This window comes from Nyctereutes procyonoides, unplaced genomic scaffold, assembly GCF_905146905.1.
Source record: "Nyctereutes procyonoides isolate TBG_1078 unplaced genomic scaffold, NYPRO_anot_genome, whole genome shotgun sequence".
NCBI classification, from domain to species: domain Eukaryota; kingdom Metazoa; phylum Chordata; class Mammalia; order Carnivora; family Canidae; genus Nyctereutes; species Nyctereutes procyonoides.
The window spans coordinates 1,956,173-1,976,411 of record NW_026575037.1 but is presented as its reverse complement, the minus strand read 5'-3'; the positions used below and the strand labels follow the sequence as shown (position 1 = coordinate 1,976,411).

General features: G+C 41.4%; 1 protein-coding gene across 7 annotated transcripts in view; it reads left to right on the top strand.

Moving 5' to 3' along the window:
• Window positions 1-11,711: 11,711 nt before the first annotated feature.
• RC3H1 (ring finger and CCCH-type domains 1) overlaps window positions 11,712-20,239 on the top strand; it is an 81,125-nt gene continuing 72,597 nt past the window's right edge. For 4 of the 7 annotated variants that reach the window (XM_055319092.1, XM_055319098.1, XM_055319096.1 and 1 more), the window contains exon 1: window positions 12,971-13,013. The gene's annotated coding sequence lies outside the window, so the exon portion shown is untranslated. Of the gene's footprint in view, window positions 12,287-12,959; window positions 13,180-13,849; window positions 13,870-20,239 lie in introns of those variants that run through there. The other 3 variants (XM_055319094.1, XM_055319093.1, XM_055319095.1) reach the window with 3 other exon arrangements.

The following is a 20,239-nucleotide window of genomic DNA, read 5'->3' as shown; positions in this document are numbered from 1 at the left end:
ATAAAGTATTTTTTGAGACTAAGATTTATTTATTTACTTAATATTAACATTTTAAAAGATTTCATTTCCCTCAGCAACATGGAAGACAATTGAGGGCACTGTTAAAACACTTAAAATCAAGGGACGGTTGGGCCAAGAAATATCCCAACCCCATTTTTGAGGTGAGGTGAAGGATTGGTGCTAGGCCTCCAAACTTGGCTATGCTCTGGCACATAGTTGAGACGACCTAGAGATAGGACAGCCTTGGCCTCATCCCCACCAAGAGGCAGACTTACCTGCTCACAAATAAGAAAGAGCTAAATTATGTTGGGGATTGTTTCCCAAATTTTTTAGTTAAGGTATTTACATTGTCTTTTTAAAATATATAATGCTATTTCACACTTAATAGGCTACAGTATAGTGTAAGCATAGTTTTATATGCATGCACTGAGGAACCAAAAAAATTCATTTGGTTCTCTTTATTATGATATTCACCCTTATTGCAGTGGTCCGGAACTGAACCTACAAAATCTCTAAGGCTCCATCTCTGTGTCTCTAGTGAATAAATAAATATATAATCTCTTTTAAAAAATCATTTTGACCTTTTATTTTGTTTTTTGATAAGAGAAATTCTTAACTATCATTTTAGTTTCTTTAAATGTTTAAGTTTATTCAAGTTCTCCATTTCTTCTCATGGTAACTTTAAAATTTCATATATTTTTAGAAATTTTTGCATTTAGTCTAGGTTTTCAAATTTATTACATATAGCTTCTGTTTTAATTCTTCCCTGCCTTATAAGTTCTTTCATGTGTTCCAGATTTTAAAAATATTTTGAGGGGATCCCTGGGTGGCGCAGGGGTTTGGCGCCTGCCTTTGGCCCAGGGCGCGATCCTGGAGACCCGGGATCAAATTCCACGTCGGGCTCCCGGTGCGTGGAGCCTGCTTCTCCCTCTTCCTGTGTCTCTCCCTCTCTATCTCTCCCTCTCTATGACTATCATAAATAAAAAAAAATTAAAAATATTTTGACCATGGATATGAGGGCGATCTGGCTGCAACATCTGTCACCCCATTGATCAGCAAGTTTGATTTGGCTGATCTAGCTGGTTAGGCAGCCAGAGTGCATTCCCTGCTCCGAGTGCATCCCTCCCAAAGCTTTGTGCTCAGTGGAAGAAGACCACCTACCCAACAAAGGAGGACCACTACCCAACAAGGACTGTCCTTGAGTCAAGGGTATATGAGTAGCTACACTCCCCTGCTACAACCTCCAAACAAGCTCCCTAGGTCCTTTCATAGGAGAACTTAGGATAGTCAAATTTCCAAGATTCCAATTAAAAAAATTATTTTTTGACCAGCTTTTCTGGTTGTTCTCAAAAAAGGATTGATTTCAGTTCCCTATCCACTGGTATCAGAAATAGATGTTTCTCTTTTTAACTGCCCACTTTTGACTCACACTTTAAAGATTTATTCATTCTTTGAAACATTAAACTTATTGATTTTCTGTGTTGAAAATAATTTCAACATCTGAAAATTCTATGGGTCTGATTCTGCCATAAGGGCTCATGATGCCCATTATTTTGGATGATTTTTGCTGATTTGATGCTGTGGTTGTTGTTGATGATGATGATAGCATTGTTTTACTATGAATGATGATATTCCTTTGAACTTTTAGTGGAAATTCTTTTTTCTTAAGATTTTATTAATTAATTAATTTATTTATTTATTTAAGAGAATACGAGTATGCATGAGCAGAGGGAGAAGCAAAGAATCCCAAGCAAGGCTCAATCTCAGGACCTGAGATCATGACCTGAGCCAAAATCAAGTCTGACACTTTACCGTCTGAGCCACCCAGGTGCCCCTTCAGTAGAAATTCTTAAAACCGGGGATTCAAGAGGGCTCCTTCAGAAAGGATTTGCTTTACTTCTTTTTAAAGATTTTCTTTATTTATTTTGAGAGAGGGAGAGAGAGAGACAGAAAGAGAGAGCACTAGCAAGGGGAAGGGTAGAAGGAGAGAGAGAAGACGACTCCCTGCCAAGCAGGGAGCTGGACACAGGCCTCGATCTCATGACACTGGAATCATGACCTGAGTTGAAGGCATATGTTTAATAGACTGAACCACCAGGCACCCCAGATTTGCCTTTACATCTATCAGGTGATTGGGGCATTTTAGCCAGGAGAGATTGAGAGATTTTTGACTCAATTGACTCTCATTGACTTGAGAGATTTTTGGCCCGTCCAAGAAGTGTGAATTCAAAATATAAACCTATAGAAGGGTTTGTTGCAGTAATGAGTTTTCAGGGAAAAAAAAGTTTCTTCTCTTCATTCAGCACCAAAGTGTAAAATAGGTAGCATTTTGCAGCTCCAAGGAGGGGAGAGGTATTTATTTATCATTCATCCTATACTGAGAGTGCAACCTTTTGGGTCTTGCTTTATGAAGGGAAACTCTCGTGGTAGACTTTTTTTTTTTTTCGTGGTAGACTTTAAATCTTGAATCTTGCTTTGTCTTTTGTGCCTCTAGTCCTTCTTGGCTGTGAAAACTGACTATACCAGAAAAGGCAAGTTCAGCTTACTTTGGTTTCCATTGCCTACCTGCTTACCTCTGTAGCATCTTCTTTGCTAGGTTCCTCTTCACTTTCTCCAGCCAAACTGGATTTCTCTTAGTTCCTGAAACAAAACACCATTCTTCTTGCCTTGCTGCATTTGCATATGCTGTTTTCTCTGCCTGAAAGATTTTGCTCTCTCTTTGCCTCACTCATTTCTGCTCATCCTGTAGCTTTTAGTTTAAATGTCATTTTCTTGAGGAAGTTTCTGTTCGACTCAGATCCAGTCAATTCTCACTGTTAAATATGCTATGTACTTTGGCCTTCACACTTGTGGTTGTTTAATTATTTATAAGTATTCTATCTTCCCTGCTAAACTATAAGCTCTGGAGGAATAGACTCATATTCACTGCTGTACTACCATAGCACAGTGACTGGCACATAACCAGTTATCAGATATGTATTGTGATTGTTTGTGATAAAGTGGGTGCAAATTAATTTCATTCTGACTTTCATATAATTAGTTGAGAACATCTGGGACTCAATTAGATGTTGTAGAAACAAGGTTATAAGTCTCTGCAGAAAAGAACCACAAATGAATACTTCAATGGTGGTAGTTGAAATATTTTTGCAAAAAAATATAAAAAAGAATCCCTTTTCCATGTAATCTTAGCAAAGAGGGCTTTGATTGTCCCAAACAAAATACTTGATTAGGAAGATTCTTGTTAGCAGAAGGAATTCAAGAGAAAAGTAAAAACCACTTTGCATTTGTAAAAAATTTTAGTCAAGAGAGATTTATATGAAGTCTTTCTCTTGAAAAATGCATGCAATATTAGTTTTTAATGTAAGCACTAAACATTCTTGGCAGAGCTAGTAAAAAAATCAAATCAAAATCTTGAGAGGAGTGCTTATTATTTGGGTATAATCAATGAACTAACAGAAGGGAACATGTAATTTAGGACACTTCACTTAAGTTTAATTGAAAAGAATACAGATGAACTCTTAAATTTTGAAACTCCAGTGACTAGAGTCATAAATACAGGACAAAACAAACAAACAAACAAACAAACAAAAAAACCAAAACAAAAAAACACCAAACATGGATAACTTCCATTAAAGCGAGTAAAGGGAAACTGTATGAGAAATGGGAAAAGTGGATTATTTCTGCAATCTCTTGATTTCTGTATCCTTCCTTTATATGTTAAATCATCTCAGTGGCTAATTGAAGCAGAAAAGGAATTTTCTGGAGGAACAGTTTTGATGGTAAGGAAGGGAGTAGAGGGAAACTGGATAGCCAGAACCACAGCTAACGTTGGTCCTGAAATGGCCTGGTGAGGGGATCACTGCCATTGCCAATAAATGCTGGATACCACCAGACTCTGGGATCTGAGTATCACAGGTTCCAGGGGATGAATTCTGCTTATTCTGTGTAACTGAGTCCTGATTTAAAGTCCTAAGTAAGATCATCCAGTCTACCTACCTTGGTTCACTTTACCCTCACTCTAGGGTGACTGGGCGGGGTAGGGGTGGTGGTGGTGCAGAGGGCACTTGGAAGAGCAGAAGGCAAGTATCTGGACTTTCTGGCCCCTGTAGTGGAAGAAGAGATCCTGTCACCCACAAAAATTGCCAAGTGGAAAATTTCCAAACACTGTAAAAGGGGGAGGGTAAGATGCTGGGCAGCCATAAAATTACAAGTAACTCATTATGTAGGTCCACCTTTCAGAAATACATGGAGATGTAGGAGAATCTTGCCCTATCCAACAACTATTATTCCATCATTTCTACAAATGGAAGCAGTAGATCGCTAAATTACCAGTCACTTAATTTAAATATACTCACGCATACACATAGACGCACATACAAACACACATATTGATCCACTGATTTTTCTTCTAATTTATCATTCCTATTGAGAAAGGGAAACATCTTCCTTTGTCCCAGATTAAATAAGGGAAATAGTCACATGTTTCATTAAACTACAACCATAATGCAGCCCTTTACCTCAGAGGATAAATCTGATGATAGTGTGTTTGATGAAGAAGTTACAATTGAGAGAAGGCAAATTTGGCCATGTGGAGAGCCATGAAGTCTTGTTTAAAAGATAAGACCCTTCTTTTTTCTTTTTCTCCCTAGTTATCTCTCTGCTCAAACTTGTGACCCTGAAAACAAGAGTCACATGCTCTACTGACTGAGCCAGCCAGGTACCCTAAAGGACACCTCTTAAAAGATGTTCTCTTATTGCCTCCTGCTCAAAGAGGGAAGCTAGTCTGGTGTAACGCTCTCCCCTTTACATTGGTTATTGAATGCTCCATCTATTTTATCTGATATTTGTAAATCAAGAGCATTAGGAAAATCTGCCCACTTATGAACCCAGTTTCACATTAAGTCTTATATAGTCATCTGTTTATATGACAATTAGTCATATGGGATTACTTATAAACATTATGTCTATGCTGTTGTTGTTTTAGAAACTAATTCCTTGGAAGGCAGGACTTCTGTTTAGTTAATTTTGTGTAACACCAACATTGGTCATTACATGTAAAGCTTTTAATGCTGCTGTTGAACATAATAAAATACCTTCCCTGCCATTGGCAAATAAAAGCTCTCTTCACATAAGACAAGGTTGGGAAACAACAGTCTGGGGGGCACATCCAGCCCACCATCCCTTTTTGTCTGTTTTTGTACATAAAGTTTTATTGGAAGACAGTCATGCTCATTTATTTTTATTTTGTCTGTGGCTGCTTTCCTGCTACAATGGCAGAGCTGAGTAATTGTGACAGTGACTGTATGGTCTGCAAAGCCTAAAATATTTGTTATCTGGCTATTTACTAAAAAAGCTTGCTGACTGGCCCTTGACATACATCAGTAGTTCTTACCTCAGACAGTAGGATAGGATCATCTGTAAAAATACAAAAAAATTAAAGATCCCTGGCCCCACATTATTACCTCAAATGTGAATTTCTAGGGTCAGAGCTGGAAACATAGTTTTTATTTATTTATTTTTTTTAAATTTATTTATGATAGTCACACACACACACACAGAGAGAGAGAGAGGCAGAGACATAGGCAGAGGGAGAAGCAGGCTCCATGCACCGGGAGCCTGACGTGGGATTCAATCCCGGGTCTCCAGGATCGCGCCCTGGGTCAAAGGCAGGCGCCAAACCGCTGCGCCACCCAGGGATCCCCGGAAATATAGTTTTTAAAAGTTCACCACAAAAGAGAATCATCAGCCTAATACAACACATACTACCTAGTATAATTTTAATAACTCTCCCTCATTGAGTGTCTGATATCTATCAGGCATTGTATTAGATGTGCTACGTGTATTTTCTCATTTTAATATCCATAAAAACCATCTTAGATACATTTTACAATCCTTAATTTATAGTGAAGGAAATTGAAGCTTTCTAATTGTAACTTATACAAGCTCACACAACTAATAAGTGTACAGCAAGGGTTTTTTTTTTTTTTTTTTTTTTTTACTTGGTCTTCCTACCTGTTCAAGATTATAAACAGGAGACAAATAACCAGGCGAAGAAAAACTAACACTTATCCCCAATATTTGCTTTTCCTCTGGGGGAACTGTATTTCCCTTTACCAATGCTACACTGGCCTGCATGAGAATGCCTGTCCTAAGTATGGCAGCAGAACTCTCCTGTCGATAGACAGTAGCATAGCTGAGAAAACAATAGAACATTCAAACAAGATTTCATTCAAACCCAGAGAATAATAAAAGGGAAATAAACTCAAGGAGTAGCATGTAGCTGAATATTCATCTTCAATGAAGAAGCTACCATAGAGATATCTTCCTACCTGGTTTATGATCTGCCCCAAGTGGCAGAGCTCATATTTATGTGCATATGTATGTATGTCAGTATGTATTTATTTTTAAAGATTTTTTTATTTTTATTTTTTTAAGATTTACTTATTTATTTGTGAGACAGAGAGAGAGAGAGAGAGAGCGCGTAAGAGCAAGTACAAGCACGGTGAGGGAGGGACAGAGGGAGAGACTCCCAAACAGAATCCCCCTCCCTGCTGAGGAGGGAGCCCAGCGTAGGGCTTGATCTCACCACCCATGAAATCATGACCTGAGCCAAAACCGAGAGTCAAGTGCCCAACCGAGTGAGCCACCAGGTGCCCTTTAAAGATTTTATTTTTAACTAATCTCTACTCTCAATATGGGGCTTGAATTCACAGCCCTGAGATCAAGAGTTGCATGCTCCAGTGACTAAGCCAGTCAGGCATCCCAAGCTCATCTTTAATCCCTAACCTCTTGAAAAATCTTAAAGAACTCTAAAGACTCCCCCCAAGTCCAGATCCTAGAAAGGCATGAAGCAAAAGAAAATTCCTCTCCATCTTTTTTTTTTTTTTAATTTATGATAGGCACACAGTGAGAGAGAGAGAGAGAGAGAGAGAGAGAGAGAGGCAGAGACATAGGCAGAGACATAGGCAGAGGGAGAAGCAGGCTCCATGCATCGGGAGCCCGACGTGGGATTCGATCCCAGGTCTCCAGGATCGCACCCTGGGCCAAAGGCAGGTGCCAAACCACTGCGCCACCCAGGGATCCCCTCTCTCCATCTTATTTAAAGCATATCTTTCAAGTTCTGGTCTCCAGAATAATTTATACATCAATGTCCAACTTGTTCTTAACCGGCTTGTCATGACATGATAGACCTCATATCGCCTAAGAGATACTGAACGTACATTTGTGCTAGAGGATATAATTTGGTTATAAAATGTATTTGACCTTAAAATATCTATAATTTCTTATTTAGAGCTTTAAATGAGGGTCAAATCATCAGCTATATAAATCCTTTCATATTAATCTTAAGTCTATTCAAGTTCTATCTGAATAGACTAGACCTCAAATTCTGTTTTCCGATAACTCTTACTGTGGTATGACTCAGATAATTTTGGTAATCAGTTTTTTAATTTCAGCATCCTATTTGTTGTTGCTAATTCATACCCAAAAAGCATTGATATTTTATGATATAAAGACTAATTAGAGGGATCCCTGGGTGGCGCAGCGGTTTGGCGCCTGCCTTTGGCCCAGGGCGCGATCCTGGAGACCCGGGATCGAATCCCACATCGGGCTCCCGGTGCATGGAGCCTGCTTCTCCTTCTGCCTATGTCTCTGCCTCTCTCTCTTTCTCTCTCTGTGACTATCATAAATAAATAAAAATTAAAAAAAAATAAAGACTAATTAGAAAAGCTTCAGTTTTAATAGAATAAATTGAAAATTGTACCTTCATAAGGATGCCTTTTATAATTATGATATTCTTAAAGTGAGCATTTATTATTGTTATGGGCTGAATTGTGTTCCTTACCTCCAAATTCCTATGTTACAGTCCTAACCCCCTAGTACCTTAGAATGTGACTGTATTTGGAGATAGGGCCCATAGAGAGGTAATTAACATAAAATGAGATCATATGGGTAGGCCTAAGCCAATATGCCTTGTGTCCTTATAAGAAGAGACTGGGATTTAAATAGACACAGAATAAGTACAATGTGAAGACAAAGGGAGAAGATGGCCAGCTGCAAGCCCAGGAGAGAGTCCTTGGAAGAGACCAAACCTGGCAACACCTTGATCTTGGACTTCTAGCCTCCAGAATTATGAGAACATTTCTGTTGTTTAAGCCACCAGTCTGTGGTATTTGTTACAGCAGTCCTAGAAAACTAGTACAATCGTGAAATCCAACAAAGTTTCGGTAAATTTTGCCAAGGGAAAAGTGGAGCTGCTCTCTCTTGATCCTGTTTATGTTAGTGTGTAGAATGGGCCTCTTGCCTGAAAGTTGTTTGATGTCTCTTTCATAGAGGTGTTCTGTTTACTATCACGTCGGAATAAGTCTCAAAAGGTCAGCTGAAGTTCAGAGATGCTCAGTCTTGGGCTGGAAGGCCTTCATGAAAAGTAGACTAGTTTGTTATCTAAAGATCTATCATAGCCGCTGACTCAGGAAGCAAACTGGTGAGCCCCAGCACACTTTGGGGCCCAACTGCTCCATCCTGGAAAAATCCCAAGGGGGGATAAATTGAAAGCAATTTAATTGCTTTGGCTGGGTTCACCAAAAACGTTGCAGAGGGAGCAAACTCAGATAAACTTGTCACAAGAGAAGCAAGTAACTCAAGAGATGAGAGTTTGGAAAAGAGGAAGAGAGAAATCTATTTGGGTGTGGGCAGCTTGGGGATGTGGCAGGCTTAAGTCTTGACAACTGACCTCTCCACTAGCAAGATGGACATCTAGAGTTTGATAGAGGTTCGGGGGTGGGGGCGGTGAGTGTAAGAAAGCAGGCAGAGAGCTTGTGGTCATAGGTGGAGGTCGGTATGCATTCAGCTCATGATCATGGGCAGGGAAGGGGATATGAGGGGATATGTAGGGAGTGGTCCTCTAGGCATTTCATTGCTATCACAGCTTTTCTGGTCTGGTGTCATTAAAAAATGCTTTCATCAATGCCTCAGGACAGCGCGATAAGAAATAAATACAACAGATTTTAGAGCATGAGTTAAGCTGTCTGGTCTGTTTCTGGTTTTAACTGTTTGGGTCTATCTACAGTTGAACTAACAAGTTCAGAAATAGTTTCAGGAGGGACTCAGAAACATGTTTATTGAACTCTTTTGGGATCATGCCTACAGAGACCTACCTCCAGAAACCCCAGAACTAGCTTGCGCTACATCTGTCATGATTATGTTGGATTGCTACCCTAAATCTAAGGCAACCTCTTACGCCTAGTTTGTAAATACTGACTTGGGCCTGGTTTCGGACTGAACTCTAAAGGTGAAGGGTAGGTCGGAAACTACTGGTTTCCTTATATTTCCTTAGTGTAACTACTTAGAACATCTTCCTCTTTTCCATTTATTTTCTCTCCATTTATTTATTTAATGAACAGTGGTAAGAGGTGTGTCGACTATGGGAGGGAGTAGGTTAAGGAGAATCTATGTATGAGGGAGGGTTGGGTGGGGAGGGTAAAAAGGATTTATTTGGACTCCTACCCTTACTTTACCTAACGCAGTCTAGAAAATCCAGGTGACTCAGTTCTAGTGCTGTTTTGTGCTCGCATTTGTGTTTGAGGATGTCATTCCTTCTCCCTCCATAAATGATTTACATTGGAGAGGTCTCAGGTTCTAGCTGTACTTTAACCAGGTTTTTCTGTTAATCTAAACTCTATTCACACACCCTTCTGTCGCCTGTTCCTTAATCCTTCCTCATCCTCATCCTGCCCTGAGCTGATTATACTTCCATGGCTCTGGGTACATATCTAATATCATACATAGTTATTTTAACTTGTCAAAATGTAGTCTCTGTGACATTAGAATGATTCCTATTAATTCCTCCCTTTAACTTTCAATAGAACTTTAAACTTTCTATGCAATAATGATCCAGTTTATTTTATACTCTAGTTGTTTAAACGCATATCTTATTGTATTGTTCTTACTAGCTTGTTGAATTTCTTTAAAGCAGAGACACATGACTTATTTATATTTTCTCCTCCTATTCCAGCTCTCTAACACTTTCTTCAATACTACGATATTTATCTATAAAGGAGTTGGGTAGATTTGTGATCTATCCAACCTTTCTCAGTCTCTGTTTCATAAAAGTTGGTTGTATCTAAAAATCATTTCTATTTTTAAAATAAACAATGTCTTAGATTGACAATTACACATGCCAGAGTATTATTTAAGGATGTGCTAGCTTAATCACTCTGTATAACTTGAAGAACAAAGTTTAGTCTCATACACACACACACACACACACACAAGACAAAATCAAAGGAAGAACAATCGAGTACAGGCATATCAGGAAATACATTGAAAAAATTCATAAGGCATTATTTTAACTGATTTTGTGTAATCTAAAATCTAGCATTAGAGTTCATGCTAAGAGCAAAAATGTATTTGATGAGTTTCATCCTCATCTGATGAAAAAACTGAATACTATAATGACATATACTTAAAACGGATATTTAAAAATTATTTGAGTACTTATGTGTCATGAACTGTTTTAAGTCCTTTACATGAAAGGACTCATTTAATTTTCATAGTATACCCATGATGGAGGCCAGGGCACAGTCTAAATTTCTAGGCATTCTATATGAGAATTAAATAATAAAATGCAAAATAAAACTAAATTGTTTTAAGTTATGTTAAAACTGCACAGTAGTGATTTCTAAGCACAAACAACTACAAAACATAAAAGCTGTTTGTCTTTAGTAATACATTCTTAGAGTGTTATCTTAGCTCTAGGAAGTCCTCAAACACTATTTCACTGGATTAATACAAATCGCTGGATTAAAATATACAATTTTAAGTGGTTGAAACGTTAAATACATGTATCAATTTCAACATGTCTTATTAAATCTTATTTATAGTACCTCTCAAAACCCTGAAAAATGTTAGTACACAGCAATAGCAAAAATTTTAAACAGCACAATCAGGGGGAAAAACAAGCTTAGTTCAGTAGCTAAAATTCTTACTGTGTTATTAATTTGGGAACACAATCCGGAATCTCTATTTTTTTTTTTCCTTGCTAAATAACCATATTATCTTTCTTCTAAATAGACGCAGTCTCAAGGAACAAATTATTCTCGTAATTTACACATCTGCCCTAAGTGGGGAGTTCAAAGCATATAAATGTCTCTCATACATTAGCTTTTATTGTAAACACTCAAGTTAATTTTCAGAGCCGCTTTTCTCCTTTTTCTGCCAAATGTGTCTGTTTAATTACATCATTACAATGAATTCCGGGAAGCCCCTTGGCTTTAAAGCTATGCTTAACTGAAAAATTGATGAAATAAAAATAAACTTAACTTCAGCATCGTATTTTATTTGAACGGGGTTTACCGACGGAGGTACAAACTATTCACAGTCTAAAGAAACTGTGTTACCTAGGTTGCTTGTAATGAAAGTTGGGTTATTTGCTTCACCTAAACAGGGAAGTTGGCATGTTTGCCTAGCAACAGCCGCTAAAACCTTCTGTTGTGGAAGGTTCCCTAGGAGGGAGAAGCGAGGAGGAGGAAAAACAGGAGGAACAGATTAATCTGTTTTTCCTAGCAGGGGAATGAGGTCTGGCTCCTTGAAGAGGGCAAGGCCACCCGAGAGGTAGACAGCCCCTAGATCAGCACACGCTAACCTAATCCCTCCGTGATAGCTGGAAGTTAGTTCTTTGTAGGATTGGGGTCCCGGTCCCCCCCCCCCCCCCCCCCGAGCAGGCTGAACGGGAGGCTACAGATTCAGCCCACTTCAAAGGGAAGCGGGTTCCAGTCGATAGAAAGACCTAAGACGTCAGTGGGTCTTCTGAAAAGAAGCTGGAATCGGAGTGGCGGGGCGCTGGGGGGGCGCTGGGGGGGCGGGGGGGGGTCAGCAACTGCGAAGTCCGCCGCGCGGAGTCTAGGAGAGGCGCGTGCGTGGTGTGTCTTACGGATATTACAGTACAAAGCCGCGCTCTAGTGACTGAGTTTATCGAGTTAAAGGCGGCAGCTTCTCTAAACACGGCCCTGCTCTTGGTAGTGGCGATGTCCGCCGCGAAGAAAGGGCAGGATAAGCCAGAGATCCCCGCTCCCTGGGCCAAGGCCTGAAGCCACAGAAGGGGAATCACGGCAGAGGGGTACCAGCTGCGTCTCTCGGGACGGGACGACGGCGGGTGTCGTGCCGTTCCTCTCCGTTGCAAGCGCGGGGCCGGCCGAGGCGCTGGTCTGGACGGGGTCCTCCTCCCGCTACCCCCAAATCAAAATGGCTTCTTTTCCACGAGGGACAAGAAACTTTCGATTGTCGCAAGGTTCGCTTTTAGAGCTAGGAACGCGTCCACGGGCCGGACCTCCCCACCCCCTCCCCCCCCGACAGGTATCCCCGTCCCCTCGGGCCTCCAGGCGGTGTCGCCGCGACGGGAAGCCCGACCTCTCTGGGGACTCGGTGAGAGCAGGGGCTAAGGGCAAAGCTGGTGTGATCGAGAACGTGGGTGACACACACGAGAAGAACGAATCCTCCGGGGCGGGGCGCGGGGCGCGGGGGCGGGGGCGCGGGGCGGGGCGCGGCACCGGAGCGGAGGGGCGGCAGCGGAGGAAGCCCAGGGGCAGAGGGAGCGCGGGGTTCCGAGGAGACGTCAGACATTTCCCAATCCCCGCTCGCCGCCGGGCGCCGCGGCGCTGCTGGGGGAGGGCTGGCGGGCTGCGGGACCAGTTCGGCGGCTCCGGGCGTGGGTGCGCCCCGGGGGCTGGCGGACGGCGTCGCGGGCCTCCCTCCCGGGCGTTGGCGGCGGGTGACTCAGAGCTTTCCCCGCGCGCCCCGCCCCGCCCCCTCCGCGCGCCCCGCCCCCCGGGGAGGAGCCTCGCCCTCGTCCCCGCCCCAGTCTCCGGGGCGGGCCGGAGCCCGAGGAAGAGGAAGGGGACGAGGACAACGAGCGACGGGGCGGAGGAGGAGGAGGAGGAGGAGGAGGAGGAGGTGGAGGAAGAGGAGGCCGACCAACAAGATGGCCCCTGCTGCAGGAGCAGCCTCAGCAGCAGCAGGTGGGAGGCCGGAGGCGACGCTGGCGGTGGCGGCGGCGGCCGTGGCCCGGCGGCCTGGGACAGAGTCAGAGTCGACGGTGGCGGCGGCGGCGGCGGCGGCTGCCCCGGCGGTGGCGACGGCCGCGGGGACTCGGAGCTGAGAGGAGCTGCTGCTCGGACCAGCGCGGTGAGCGAGCAGCAGGCGGCGGCGGCGGCCCTGGCGGCCCTGGGAGTGCGGCAGTCGCTGCCCGGCCTCCGTCGGGAACAATAGGCGGCCGCGGCGGGGAAGGGGCCGTCCCCGCCCGCCCTCCGCCCCTCGGCGGCAGCGGCCGGCCCCCCGCGCTTCCCCCGCCCCCCCCCCCCCCCCCGGGGCCTCAGCCCAGCCGGCGGCGGAGGGGCTTGTCAGCGGCCGGCGTCCCGAGGCCTGAGGCCTTGGAGCGCGGCCGGGAGGGCCTGCAGGAGTGGGTAGGCCGTGGGGAGGTGCGGACGCCGCCCTGGGCGAGGGGAGGGGGCCCGAGGCTGCCCGGCCCGGCGCTTTCTCCTAGGGCCTCGGGCGGGGTGCGGAGTGTGCGCAGGAAACGCTTTTTGGACCCCCGGCCCGTGGGGGTGGGGAGGGGAAGGCGGCTGTAGACGGGCACGGCCGGCACGGCCCGCGCGTCCCTGCGCCTCGGGGCTGCCCCCTTCCCTAACCCCTTAAGCGCTCGCCTTCCTCGGCCAAGCGGGTTTCACGGGGTCTCGAGCTCCCTGAAGCTTCTGGAGATGGAGCCAGGGGGTCTTCTCTCTTGCTGATGGCGGTGGGGAAATTGTGTATGCGGGTGTCTTAAGAAAAATTTTGAGTGCAACAGCAAAAACAAACAAACAAAAAGAACCGTACCAGGTAAAACGTGATTATCGATAAGGGAGGGGGTGGGGAGGGGTGGAGGGCTGAGGGGTGTCCTTAAAACATCCCTTCGCTCCGGTTCTCTCTAAACCCAGGTTATGCCCACGTCCCGGCTGAGAGGGAAACAAGGGCTCTTTGGGACCAGTAATAATACAACTCTTGACATCCCAGAATAGTCCACGAAACTGGAAACAAAGCCACTAACTGGCGAGGCGAAGACAGATTGTAGTGTCTGAATAGGACTTTTCTTCAAACGAACCGTTTTTGCACTGTTTAATGTGCCTCATAAGAAATAACTAACAACATGAGCCCAGAATGGACCTAACGAAGCATTTCTTCAGGAGAGAAGTGGTTCCTCATCCCCAGGCTAGAACTTCTTGCGCCCCGTCTCCTCTTTTAATTTTGCCTTTTCAGTCTTTTATTCTAAGACTAACCGTTGCTTTGGGTTTGATATTTGGTTTCTAAAGCAGATGTTAATAGGATTTCAAAACTTCTTTGTAACTTTCAAAAACTGGAAACAACTGTTCTCTTTTGAATGTTTAGGCTTTTGGAGAGGCAAATAACAATTACGCCGGCAGTGGTGCCTGTAACTTCAACAGTTAATTGCGACAACACCTAAATTTAGTTGTGTGTGTGTGGTTTTTTTTTTTTGTTTGTTTGTTTGTTTGTTTGTTTTGTGGCATCTACCTCGTCCCATTTCCATTGTTGGGGCGGGGGCGGGGGGAACGATTCCAGTTACTTCCATTCCAGTTTGTATGTAGGTTTGCAGATATTTATATTAAAATTGTTTGGATGCAACCGGGAAGATTGCTTTCTACTGTTTAACATTCAGTTACTTGGTCCCTCAATTCGTGTTCTTGAAAGGAAAATTGACCTGTGCCGAAAAGATGCCAGTTAATGTCTTCCATCCAGTTTTAGGGTAAATTTCTACTTAGAATTGTCTGTGTAATAATTCGAAGCATTTTTAGTGTACGTGAAATTTAATGAGTGGCACTAGTCCTTAATTCTTTCAAGAGAATTGACTGTGAATATACTAACAGCCAAATAAACATGGAGGTTGCACTATCTTATTGTTGTTTAGAATTATAGTGGGAAAATAATGCATAACTCATTTTATGCCTAGTGTAAATAATGTGGATGTTTTGACTTTAAAGTGATGGGGAAAGAACAACTTTCACATGGTTCCAGCTAGTAAGTCTCAGAAAGAACACTTTTTTTTTTTTTTTAAAGTGCTGGAATCCATAATTCCTTTTTTATGCTGGGTTTTGTTGGGTCAGCACAAAATGCAAGTAGAGTCTATCTTGTAATGACCTTATATTTATCTATGACCCTAAACCTATTAGACCGTACAAATTCTTAAATTGTAAGTGGTTAGTGTGCTTGGTTATTATTATTATTATTATTATTACTATTTTTATTTATGATAGTCACACAGTGAGAGAGAGAGAGAGAGAGAGAGAGAGAGGCAGAGACACAGGCAGAGGGAGAAGCAGGCTCCATGCACCAGGAGCCCGATGTGGGATTCGATCCCGGGTCCCCAGGATCGCGCCCTGGGCCAAAGGCAGGCGCCAAACCGCTGCGCCACCCAGGGATCCCTGTGCTTGGTTATTAAAAGAAAAAAAAATCTTGTGTGAAGGACCAATTTGCCTCTTAATATCATTTTCCTGAAAACAAAAGATTTTTAAATGTTGAGGTTTTGTGTTTGGATGTTGGCTCAACAATTTATGGGTAGGGTCTGGGTCCCTATTTATGTTTAATTTTGAAAAATTTTTTAGAGAGTTCTAGTTTTAAATGTTGTCAAAACTATTTTAAGATATGATCCCCGCATTGTCATATTTTTTCAATGTTTAATCCGATAATTTCAGTTTTTCAAGTAATATTTAAGAATTTCTCTAAGGTTTGGAACCATAGCTTAAGAATTAGATTTGAATTTTCTTGGTAATATTAAAAGTTACTATATATTTGATTAATTTGAAGAAATTTGAAAGGATTTTTTGTACATAAAAATGAGTTTTTTAAAGCATCTCTGTTGAATGAGTAAAAATATTCCCATTTAAATTCTCCTATTTTGGCTGTAATATTGGTGTTATTATTCTCAATTTATATTTGAAGAATATGAGGCTAAGAGAAGCTATGTAACTAGCAAAAAGGCCACATAATTAATAGGTTACAGAGCTTCCTCAAACCCAGGTCTTGTGGCATAAATTAGATGCTTTACTACTGCCACCATGTGTCTCAATGTTTAGTGTTGAGGCCTCTCCTGTGTTGACAGATTTCCTTTTTTTGACCAGGAACTATGCTTTGTAATACTGTACTTGCTTTTAGCCCTAATACCTTTCTATTAACATTATTTATACCCTGCCAAATATTCACTTATAAGTTTGAGAACATATTTATTCATGTGAATTACAAATGAAATGCATATTTTTGTTTTTAGCAAATTTAAATGCTGTTGATCTAGTAACTCATCTGTTTACATAGGAGAGATTTATGGCATTGCTATAATGGTTTCATGGCTTTAATTTGCTATGTAAACAGTTACTAAATTGTGCCTTTGAACTATTTCATGGTAATTTAAAAATGATTTTAGTAACAATCCGGGATATTCAAGCTGGGTCAGCTAACATTTGAAATTCTTCATTTATAATTTTTTAAAGCCACAGATCATTTAGAATTCTGCAGCATTTTTTATGTCTAGATCTTAGGGATTCAAAATGGAATTTTAGGGGGGGCGTCTAATCAGTCTACTTTTGGATATATCTTGAGAATGGTTGGTACTCAACAAAGTGAAGAATACACTGATAAATGATCCTTGTTTGGTGGATACCTCGGAGCAAGATGTTCTTTGGCAGGGTATACTGACCTGGTTTAGCTTTGGCCCTGTCAGCACTCAGGAGTTCAGGTATTCTTTGGCATTAGATTCAAATGGATTTAAATTCCCACATCAGTCTGTGTCATAACAGTCACAGTAGATTTCACAATTAGCTGATTCTGTAGGATGCTCTTGTAGATCTCCTTCTCTTGTTTAGTCCTGGAGTCTAGGACTAGGATTTGGATCAGGACTAGCCTTGGAGATTGTTATGGCATAAGATTAATTTTGTCTGGCGTTATACAGAGGAATTTTTTTTATTTCAGAGTTTAAATAGATTCTATATATTTTCAAGTGACCGGTTTACTAATCGTAAATAATGTCACCCTATATCCCCAAGACTGTTAACTTCAGCACAATTATTTATATCCATTATTGGTCAGATTTGTGCCTGTTCACTTCTTACATAATATTCTTGTTTACTCTTTATGTAATATTAGACACTTCTTATTAGTTCACAGTATTTTCTTAATTGGTTGAGGTTTGGGAAAAGAATTCTAGTAAAAAAATTTGTGTTGACCTTTTAAGCACAGGTTAGCTGACTGAAATTGTGACCTGCCAAGGAGGAATAAATATTTTAAGGTTCATTTCTATTTTTATTATTTTTTTAAAGATTTTATTTATTTATTCATGGGAGACACAGAGAGAGAGACAGGAAGAGGCAGAGAGAGACACAGGCAGAGGCAGAAGCAGAAGCAGGCTCCATGACGGGAGCCCAACATGGAACTCAATCCTGGGTCTCCAGGATCACGCCCTGGGCTGAAGGTGGCGCTAAACCTCTGAGCCACCGGGGCTGCCCTGATTTATATTTTTCTTTGAGATTATTAGCAAATGTATGTCATATGTTAGCAATATTTTGATGTTAAAGCATTTTAACATTGATGTCAGTACTTAACTCTCTGATTATTACTATGCATATATGGTAATAATTTAACTTGTAATGCATCTAAAAATCTCCAAGATCTAAATAGCATTTGAACATGGTAGCAATGTTTTTGAAGAATAGTTCTAAGGGGATCATTATATACATATACGTACATATATATATATCTTAACATAAACAATTTTTAAATTAAGGTTCAGTTCATTGAACATAAAACTAGTTATTTTAAAGTAAGCAGTTTAGTAGCAGTATATTCACAACATTGTGCAACTACCACTGTTTAACTCCAAAACCCTTTTATCACCCCCAAAGGAAACTCTGTACCCATTAGGCAGTTACTCCCCATTTCTCCCTCCCCTTGGTCCTTAGCAACCAGCATTCTACTTTGTCTCTGTGGATTTAACATAAAATTATATTGAATCAAGATTAAGGAGCAGTACTATGTATAATTGAAATTACAGAAAAAACTTTGGGATATGATTGTTAGGAATCAAAAACCACCTCATTCTTTGCATGGTTCTCTTGAGTACAGTAGGCAGGCTGCCAGGGACTCTTTATGGAAGAAAAGTTGAAAGTCACAGCAATTTGCAGTTTTAATTTTGATCATTCCAAAGGAGTTCTACTCAAACTCTCGGACTCATTTGTATTTCCTTATTGGGTTTTGAGAATTAACTAAATTATAATGTTCTATACAAATATGAGCACTAATATTTGTTAGTTTGTTCTCTATAATTTATTTGCCTTTTGATTTTTCTCTTTTTTATCTTACCCCTCCTTTTTGTTTTTTCTTAATGTGTAGAAGAAACTTGAAATGTTAACAGACAAGGACTTTACTTGAGATTATATTGGAAGAAGATTTTTAGGTTGAAACTCTTTGATCTTTATGTATCTAACTTTATAATTATTTTATTCTGATAATCTTTTAGGATATGTAGAATTATAATTTGCCTGACTCTGCTTTTAATCCCATGTTGAATAAGTCTTAAAAACCTAGGTTTTAGGGACGCCTGGGTGGCTCAGCAGTTGAGAGTGTCTACTTTTGGCTCAGGGCGTGATCCCAGAATCTGGGATCGAGTCCCACATCAGGCTCCCTTCGAGGAGCCTGCTTCTTCCTCTGCGTATGTCTCTGCCTCTCTCTCTCCGTGTCGCTCATGAATAAATAAATAAGTCTTTAAAACAAAACAAAAAACCCCTAGGTTTTGGCTCTCTAGGTGACTCCCACCAAAAACATGGACACTATTACTGAAGCAGTTGATTTCTGGCTTTTTTGATTGGTTTAGTTCATGAATTGAGAGAGAAGACTATTAGGCTTTTTTTCTTTCTGGAATAATGTACAGACTATTAGGCTTTTTTTCTTTCTGGAATAATATACTTGGACTTAAGCAAGTAAGTAAGTAATCTCTACTCCCAACATGGGGCTTGGACTCACAACCCCAAGATCAAGAGTTGCACACTCTACCCATCCATGTAAGCCCGGCACACCCCTTTAAAAATTTTTTTTTCTTTTTAGTAATCTCTACACCCAGAATCAAGAGTCGCATGCTCTTCTGACTGACCCAGCAGGTGCCCCAGACTTTGTAAATTTAGAATTGCTAAATTTGAAGTTTAGATTTTGGGCTTCGGAAATACTCTTGTATCTTTTTCTTAAATTCAAAATGGTAACCAGCTCCCCCCCCATCCCGGGAATTAAATCGAGACCTTAAAATTTATGGTGAGAAGTGCAAAATAGGTTTCATGTTATTAGTAAAGATTTGTAATAGTTACAGAAGATCAAGGTGGAGAAGAATATTTTAAATTTTGATATTAATCTCCTTCCCCCTCCTTTAAACATGATTTTAAGTATTCATATTTTCTTAGTTGTTTCCAAATGTCAGAGTTCTCCATCAGACCTGATCCATATTCTTGGTGACCTTGATACCCCTCTGGCCCTAATCTTGGAACCAGAAGGGCATATGAAAAGTCACCTTATTGATCTCCCCTTTTTAAGGATAAATTTACTTAGTTAAAAGAACAACTTAAAAAGTGATGAGAAAGAATTACTTAAGAATATTTAAAAATCGGGACGCCTGGGTGGCTCAGTGGTTTAGCGCCCACCTTCAGCCCAGGGTCTTATCCTGGAGACCCGGGATCGAGTCCCGTGTCGGGCTCTGTGCGTGGGCCTGCTTCTCCCTCTGCCTGTGTCTCTGCCCCTCCCTCTCCCTCCCTCTCTCTCTCTCTCTCTCTGTGCCTTTCATGAATAAATGAATAAAATCTTAAGAAAAAAAAAGCAAAAACGAATATTTAAAAATCAGTGGTTTCCTTTATAGTGATTGTTTCAGAACAGTATTCTTTGTAAATATTTCTTAGTTTTTATATATGCCTCATTAATTTTTATAGCAACATTGGAAAGCTAAGTATACTAAATTAATAAATTTAATCATGGGGTGCTTTAGTTGGTTAATCATTGGACTCTTGTTTTGTTTTTTTTAAAGATTTTATTTATTTATTCATGAGAGAGAGAGAGAGAGAGGCAGAGACACAGGCAGAGGGAGAAGCAGGCTCCATGTAGGGAGCCCGATGTGGGACTCCATCTCAGGTCTCCAGGATCAGGCCCTGGGCTAAAGGCGGTGCTAAAC